The following is an 8001-nucleotide window of genomic DNA, read 5'->3' on the forward strand; positions in this document are numbered from 1 at the left end:
CCGAGCTCGAGAGACTCGAACTAATGGTTATAATCTCAAGATAAGGGGCCGGCCATTTGGTACAGAGATGAGGAATAATTTCTTCACTGAGAGGGTTGTGAACCATTGGAATTCTCCACCCCAGAGGGCTGTGGATGCTGAGCCATTGAATAGATTCAAAACTGAGATAGATAGAATTTTGGACACAAAGGAACTCAAGAGATATGGGGACAGGTCGGGAAAGTGGATTTGAGGCCGAAGATCAGCGATGACGTTATCAAATGGCGGAGCAGGCTCGAGGGACTGAATGGCCAACTCTTGCTCCTTTCGCTGATGTTGGTCCGCTGGAAAAGCAGAACTTGCCAGCTGTTTTAAAACTTTTAGCCTGAACAGGGACTTGAACCCTGGACCCTCAGATCACCACCTGTTTTAAAAGTCTGATGCTCTACCGACTGAGCTATCCAGGCTCGCTGTTGGATTAGTTTCCATCATACAGATTCATGGTGGGACTCTGAATTATCCCTGTCGATGGAGAAGAAGGGGAGAATTCCTTTTATACAATTTTCAGCAACGTGTTGAGGAGAATCCTTGTTTCTGTTGAACATGATGTAAGAAACATGGACAGTGAACTCGTGAGTTTACAATTCTTCTTGTTTGTACAAAATGTTTTGTCATTCGTTCGCAGCAATTAAAAAAAACACTTTACCCAATGGCTCAAAAGCTGAACTTGTTCCACACGGGAGCTGGGAAAGGCCTCTCGACATTTCAGCCGATCAACAATTGAAAGCTGAATAATTTCACCCGTTACACCGTGACACCAGGCAGCAGATTTGCCTCCCGAATTTTCCCGACACGACACTTCAAACCGATGAATCCCTGCTTCACGGAAAGAAGAATTGTGTGTTTGGCTCTTTAGATTTAAAGATGTTGTGCCGGCCGCTTTACCATTTCAGCTCTCGCCAATCGCCCCCTCTCCCTCCAAAAACAAATAAACTCTCGCCTGCTATTGCAAGACGGGAGGCCAGAGGAGCCTCAGTGCCCACATGGGGACGTGAAGAAGTCGATGTGTTATGGAACTGGTTGTACCTTGAACTCCAGTCAAAATGTTTCGAAGGTTCAACTACTTTGGATGGCGCTGGAGCTCACAACCCCAGCATTTCTCGAGTGTATAATTATTGTAGAAATAACGCGCGCTGACCGATTGCTCCACTGGAGCCGCGCATGGTCTGTGTCCCCAGTGCTCCCATCAAACAGCTTCATCCTCGGTTTCTCAATTATCGCTTCCTGATCTTTCCCACACAGAAGCCTCCAACCAAGAGGCGATTAGTTAAACATCCGCAGTGACCTTTAAAAGCCGTGGCTTCTGAAACAAAACCCCAGACGATAAGAACTTTTAATGATATTATTATTATTAACTTAAGGACAATTATTTTCATGCTACTTTGAGGATTTGGGGAAATTGGGAGCTGAAACTAAGAAACTCTCTCTGGGCTGTCGGTGATTGGAGAGATGGGCGGTATTTCATTTGAAAACCGAGACTCGGAACTTCCTGATGGAGAAGTGTGAGAGAAGATTGTGGTTAGTGGCAGTTGCCGGGGAGATCCAGAGGAGAGGGAGAAAAGTCAAAGTCACAGCTGTGACAGCTCAAGTGCTCTGCTTATCTGTAATATTTATAGAGTCATAGAGTCATAGAGTTATACAGCACGGATAGAGGCCCTTCGGCCCATCGTGTCCGCGCCGGCCATCAGCCCTGTCTACTCTAATCCCATATTCCAGCATTTGGTCCGTAGCCTTGTATGCTATGGCATTTCAAGTGCTCATCCAAATGCTTCTTGAATGTTGTGAGGGTTCCTGCCTCCACAACCCTTTCAGGCAGTGAGTTCCAGACTCCAACCACCCTCTGGGTGAAAACGTTCTTTCTCAAATCCCCTCTAAACCTCCCGCCTTTTACCTTGAATCTATGTCCCCTTGTTATAGAACCCTCAACGAAGGGAAAAAGCTCCTTAGTATCCATCCTATCTGTGCCCCTCATAATTTTGTACACCTCAATCATGTCCCCCCTCAGCCTCCTCTGCTCCAAGGAAAACAAACCCAATCTTCCCAGTCTCTCTTCATAGCTGAAGCGCTCCAGCCCTGGTAACATCCTGGTGAATCTCCTCTGCACCCTCTCCAAAGCGATCACATCCTTCCTGTAGTGTGGCGACCAGAACTGCACACAGTACTCCAGCTGTGGCCTAACCAGTGTTTTATACAGCTCCATCATAACCTCCTTGCTCTTATATTCTATGCCTCGGCTAATAAAGGCAAGTATCCCATATGCCTTCTTTACCACCTTATCTACCTGTTCCGCCGCCTTCAGGGATCTGTGAACTTGCACACCAAGATCCCTCTGACCCTCTGTCTTGCCTAGGGTCCTCCCATTCATTGTGTATTCCCTTGCCTTGTTAGTCCCTCCAAAGTGCATCACCTCGCACTTTTCCGGGTTAAATTCCATTTGCCACTGTTCCGCCCATCTGACCAACCCATCTATATCGTCCTGCAGACTGAGGCTATCCTCCTCGCTATTTACCACCCTACCAATTTTTGTATCATCAGCGAACTTACTGATCATACCTTTTACATTCATGTCCAAGTCATTAATGTAGACCACAAACAGCAAGGGACCCAGCACCGATCCCTGTGGTACCCCACTGGCCACAGGCTTCCAGTCACAAAAACAACCTTCGACCATCACCCTCTGCCTTCTGCCACTAAGCCAGTTTTGTATCCAAAGTGCCAAGGCACCCTGGATTCCATGGGCTCGTACCTTCTTGACCAGTCTCCTGTGGGGGACTTTATCGAAGGCCTTACTGAAATCCATTTAGAAAGTAATATAAAATACAGGACAAACCAGTTTGGTATCGGTTATCAAAAATACTAAAAGTCCCGGGTTCAAAGGCGGGACTTTTAGTATTTTTAGTAAAGAGGGAACTGATTTAACCGCCAGACCGAAATCATTCCCCATAAATCTGAAGCGTCTTGGGGAAAACGGCAGTGCGAACTATTCTATTCATGTCATGACTTGAAAGACCCTCCAATTACCGACAGTATCTTTGAACGAGTTGTGCAGTAAAACCGCGATTGAAGCCGCTTTGCATTCGTCAAACGTGTCGGTGACGATATTGGGGTTGATGACGGTCGATTTCAATTATTTGAAATCTCTCCATATGACCCGGAGATTGACGGCAGAATCAAGTTTTTCCTGTCAGTCCTGAATTGAAGGGAAAGGCGCAACAAGCAGGTCGGAGAAATGAAGGGCAGAAAATGTGGATGAAACTTGGACGAGTGAAAATCCCTGTATGTTGGAAGACTCAGTCCCCAGTGGTGGAGAGGATTGGGATTTCAAGCTGTCTCACAGCTCACACACACTCCATTGGCTCATTTAATCACCTTCAACAACTCGAATACATCAACACTTAATCTTCTGTACACAAGGAAATACAAACCTTTTCTCTGTAACTTGTCTGCATAATTTAACCATTTTAGCCCCGGTATAATTCTGGTGAATCTGCGCTGCTCCCCCTCCAAGGCCAATATATCCTCCCTGAGGTGTGGGGCCTAGAACTGAATGCAGGACTCGAAATGTGGTCTCAGCAGAGTTTATATAACTGGAACAGAACTTCCACCCCTTTGAATTCCAGCTCCCTTAAGATAAAGGCCAAAGTTCCATTAGGCTTTTGAATTATTTTTTGTAACTGTCCACTGACATTTAGTGATTTTGTACTTGGACCTGTAAACATCTTTCCTCCTCCACAGTTCCCAGCTTCTCACCAGTTAGAACATATTCTGATCTATCTTGCCTCGGTCCAAAGTTCACACTTCCCCATATTGAAAGTTTGAACAGACTGGGCCTCTTTTCCATAGGAAATAGAAGGCTGAGGGTGACCTGATGTAGGATTTTAAGATCATGCAAGGATTTGATAGGTCAGATGTAGATAAGGTGTTTGCATTTTTGGGGGTGAGGGCTTCAAAACTTGGGGCCATGAATATAAGATAGTCACTAATAAATCCAATATTGTATACAAGAGAACCATATTTACAAAGAGGCTCGTTAGAATGTGCAGCTCGCTACAACAAGGAGTAGTTAATGCGAAAAGCATGGATACATTTACAGGGAAGCTGGATAAACACATGGAGGAGAAAGGAATACAAGGGTTTGCTCATCGGGTTAGATGAAGAGGGGTTGGAGGAGGCTCGTCTGCAGCATAAACACCGGTATAGTCTAGTTGGGCCGAATTGCCTGTTTCTGTGATGTACATTCGATGTAATTCTATGTGAGCTCCATCTGACACAGTTTTACCAACTCACTGAATCTATCAATTTCCCTTTGTAACTTTATGCTCCCATCTACACTACTCACTGTGCCACCAAACTTGGTGTCGTCGACACACTTGGATATATGGCTCTCTATTCCTTCATCTACCTCATTTATACACATAGTAAAAAGCTGATGCCCCGGTACAGATCCCTGGGGGACACCACTAATCACATCCTGTCAATTTGAGCACAGACCCAATAACCCTACTCTCTGTCTCCTACCTCCTAACCAACTCCCTACCCATGTCAATAGGTTGCTTTAATTTCCATCTGTTCTCATTTTTGTTAACAGTCGCTTATGTGGTCCCTTATCGAATCCCTCTGGAAGTCAATGTACATATAACACCCATAGACACTCCATTATCTACCACATTAGTCAAATCTTCAAAAAGTTCAACTAGTTTCTTTGAACTTGACTTACCCTTTACAAATCCATGCTGACTCTCTCTGATCAATCCATGTGTATCCAAGTGCTCAGTCATTCTTTCCCTAATAACAGATACTGGTAACTTCCCCGCAATTTCCGATCTTATCTCTCCTACCATTCCTAATTAATGGAATGACATTGGCAATTTTTCAATCAATGGAATAATTCCTGAATCAAGAGAGTTTTGAACGATCATGACTAAAGCATGTACAATTTCCTCACCTACTCCTTTTAATCCCCTGGGATGGGAACCATCAGGTCCTGGAGATTTGTGTCTTTATTCTAGCTATTTTCTCCATTACCATTATTTTATTTATACTGAATCCCCTTGATTTATTTTCAGTATTCTTTGTGTCTCTGGTATATCATCCTCATGCTTTTCTGTGAGTATTTAGCTGGTCTGCCATTTCCCAATTTTCAATTACAATATCACCTCCATCTGTCTTCAAGGGGCCCACATTACTCTTAGTAAACGGGCAAGCGAAGTAGACAAAGATAAAACAGTCTGAACCCCCAACAGAATGTGACGTGTAGATAACGTGACGTGAGATAAGTTCCCCTCAATTGGCTCTGTGGTTTAGTTGGTTAAAGCACTTGTTTAATAAATTAAGTAAATCATAGATTCAACTCCCAGTGGCGCCTTTGTGTAATTTATGATGTTTAGTGAATTTGGCGAGCAAAAATACACAGTGCGGTGTTTGGACTTTGTTTCGCATCCAACACGGAACTGATCAGAATGTCTCTTCAAGAATGCCCCTTCATTGGACAGACAGAACACTCACAGATGGTGTACATTACACGTTAATATCAGGACAGGTTCATCTTTCTGGGCTCGATGAAGTCGGGGTATAATTCTCGATTCAAGGTTCATATCCCGGAGAATCCCTAATTTGTCCCTAGACTTTGGATCTTGAGCTGCGGTTCAAACTTTTGCAAAGAGGGAAAAGAAGTCCCCAAATCACTCCACCTGAATCTCAAGCGCTTTCGGAAGAAGTTCAGGTCAAACAATCAGGACTTTAAAGGCACCTCAATGACCTGCACTTTCATTGATCGAGCTTTGCTTACAATTGCATTCGACCTTGAAACCGCTCTGGACTTTCCCCTCACTGAAGCAGAGTGTGGCCGCTCTGTACCTGTGAGCATGTCGGTGACGAGGTTAGCTCTGATATTGGTCACTTTCAATTTTTAACATTTCACCAAGCGTCAGGGAAAAGAAAACGAGAATCGAATTGTCCCTGTAAGTGATGAATTGAAGGGATTGGTGCTCCAAGCAGATCTGGAAAATGCGCAGTGCAGTCTCTCAGGAGTTCCAAATCCACCCTCTCACCACTCGGCGATCATATTAACTGAGCTTTACTCTGGCCCAGTGTCACCGCGCTGAAATCGAGTATTTCTCCGGCACGTTTCTCTTAACTTCACAGTTGCTGGTTTAAGAGTGAAGACCGGCTCATTGGATTTTCACTCCTGCAAGTTTCAACCATTCATTTTGGACTGACTGTAAACAGCTGTTCTATTGGTCACTGCAAACTCAAAGTTGAGCTCAGTGAGTGACTGGTTTAGTGGGTGACTTCTTCACCTGTCTCGGTGGTGCTATCGGTTGGTGCGAAAGTTTGATGGTTCGAGCCCTAATTTTATTTTCCCAAAGGAATCATCACCTCAAAGTTCCAAGGTTTCACTGTGTGTTTTGTCTGCGAGAAAATGTACCGTGATCATTGCCGGCTGAGCAGGGCTGATATTCCACCATTTACCCTGTTGTCGGAGAGCAGGCACATGAATCATATAAAGGAATGGAACATTGGCTTCACGGAAATCACAATTCATAACCCATTTATTTTAAACGGGTTTATTTTAAATGAGTTAATGCCTGCCTTAAATGGTAGACTCAGAACTGTCACACAAACAGGTTAAATCTTCATAGAATAATTACCATGATTATTTTTAGACTGGACGCCGCACGGTGACTTTGCTGTCAGTGAAGAGAGACGAGAAAGACCAAAGTGCCTTTTGCCCCTCTCAGTGTGGCCCTGAAGGACTGTGTCCAGGCTGAAGTTATGTTCCCACCGGACGATCCTCCCCCCAGATTGTCCTTTCTGAGCTCCAGTCAGGTGACGTTAAACACTCAGGTGGGAAAGACCAAAGTCTGCAACAAGGTGTTTAAAACAAAACTGATTTATTGAACAGATATCCAGAATATTAAACTCCAGCCCAGTTATAGGGCTTATTAACATCAGGAGAAACAAACCCCAACTGTCAGAATGAACATGGTTCAGTCCTGGATGGGATTAACAGCAGAATCCAACCCCTGTAGTCACTTTTGAACTTCCTGGTGTCTCAGCACGTGTGATGACTGAGTGAATCCCTTCCCACACACGGAATCATAGAATCAGAGAAAGCTACAGCACAGAAGGATGCCATTCGGCCCATCATGTCTGTGACGGCCGAAAAAGAGCTATCCAGCTTAATCCCACTTTCCAGGGCTTGGTCTGTAGCCCTGTAGGTTACGGCACTTCAAATGCACATCCATGCACTTTTGAAATGAGTTGAGGTTTTCTGCCTCGACCACCCTTTCAGACAGTGAGTTCCAGACCCCGACCACCCTGTCCGCTTCTGTGTATCCTCGAACTTTATCACTGCTATCCGGAGGTCGAGGAGACAACCATTCGCTCCTCTATGACATAAATCGTGAATTATACCCTGACCCCGACGAGCCCAGAAACAAGAACGTGTCCTTAAATTAAAGTGTTACAGACACATTCTATGAGAGGTCTGTCTGTGCGATGAAATGGTGTTTTTGAACAGTCATTCTGATATCGGTTTCCTCCTCAAACCTCAACAAATACCAATTCCAAAGTGTGACTTTGTCGCTGAATTCCACAAATGAGGTAAAAATAATAAATTACACAAAACACTGCTGGGAGTTGAACCCAGGATCGCCTGTTTGCAAGACAGATGTTTTAACCAACTGAACCACAGCACCAATTCACAGCACCTGTTCCCCACCTCGTCTCACTAATATCGATCAGCGACACGTTACTGTCTGTTCGAGGCACAGACCGTTTGATCTTTGTCTGTTTCCCTTGTCCGTTCACCTGTGCATCCTGATACTGCCTGCATTTCTCGCTGTGTTTATCTTTGTGTATCCATCAGTGTGTTGATACACGGATGATTAAGTGTGCTTGTGTTTGTTACATTAAATAAATTCGGGGTTCAGACAATTCTCGCTCTGACATTGGAGAACT

The 8001-nt window shown here is 44.5% G+C and overlaps 2 non-coding genes across 2 annotated transcripts; both read right to left on the bottom strand.

Moving 5' to 3' along the window:
• Window positions 1–361: 361 nt before the first annotated feature.
• trnak-uuu (transfer RNA lysine (anticodon UUU)) lies at window positions 362–446 on the bottom strand. Its single transcript is given in 2 exon segments — window positions 362–397; window positions 410–446. It is a non-coding gene; the product is annotated as a tRNA-Lys (tRNA).
• Window positions 447–7665: 7219 nt separating this feature from the next.
• On the bottom strand, window positions 7666–7739 carry trnaa-ugc (transfer RNA alanine (anticodon UGC)). Its single transcript has one exon. It is a non-coding gene; the product is annotated as a tRNA-Ala (tRNA).
• Window positions 7740–8001: the final 262 nt, after the last annotated feature.

Source organism: Heptranchias perlo, unplaced genomic scaffold, assembly GCF_035084215.1.
Source record: "Heptranchias perlo isolate sHepPer1 unplaced genomic scaffold, sHepPer1.hap1 HAP1_SCAFFOLD_417, whole genome shotgun sequence".
NCBI classification, from domain to species: Eukaryota; Metazoa; Chordata; class Chondrichthyes; order Hexanchiformes; family Hexanchidae; genus Heptranchias; species Heptranchias perlo.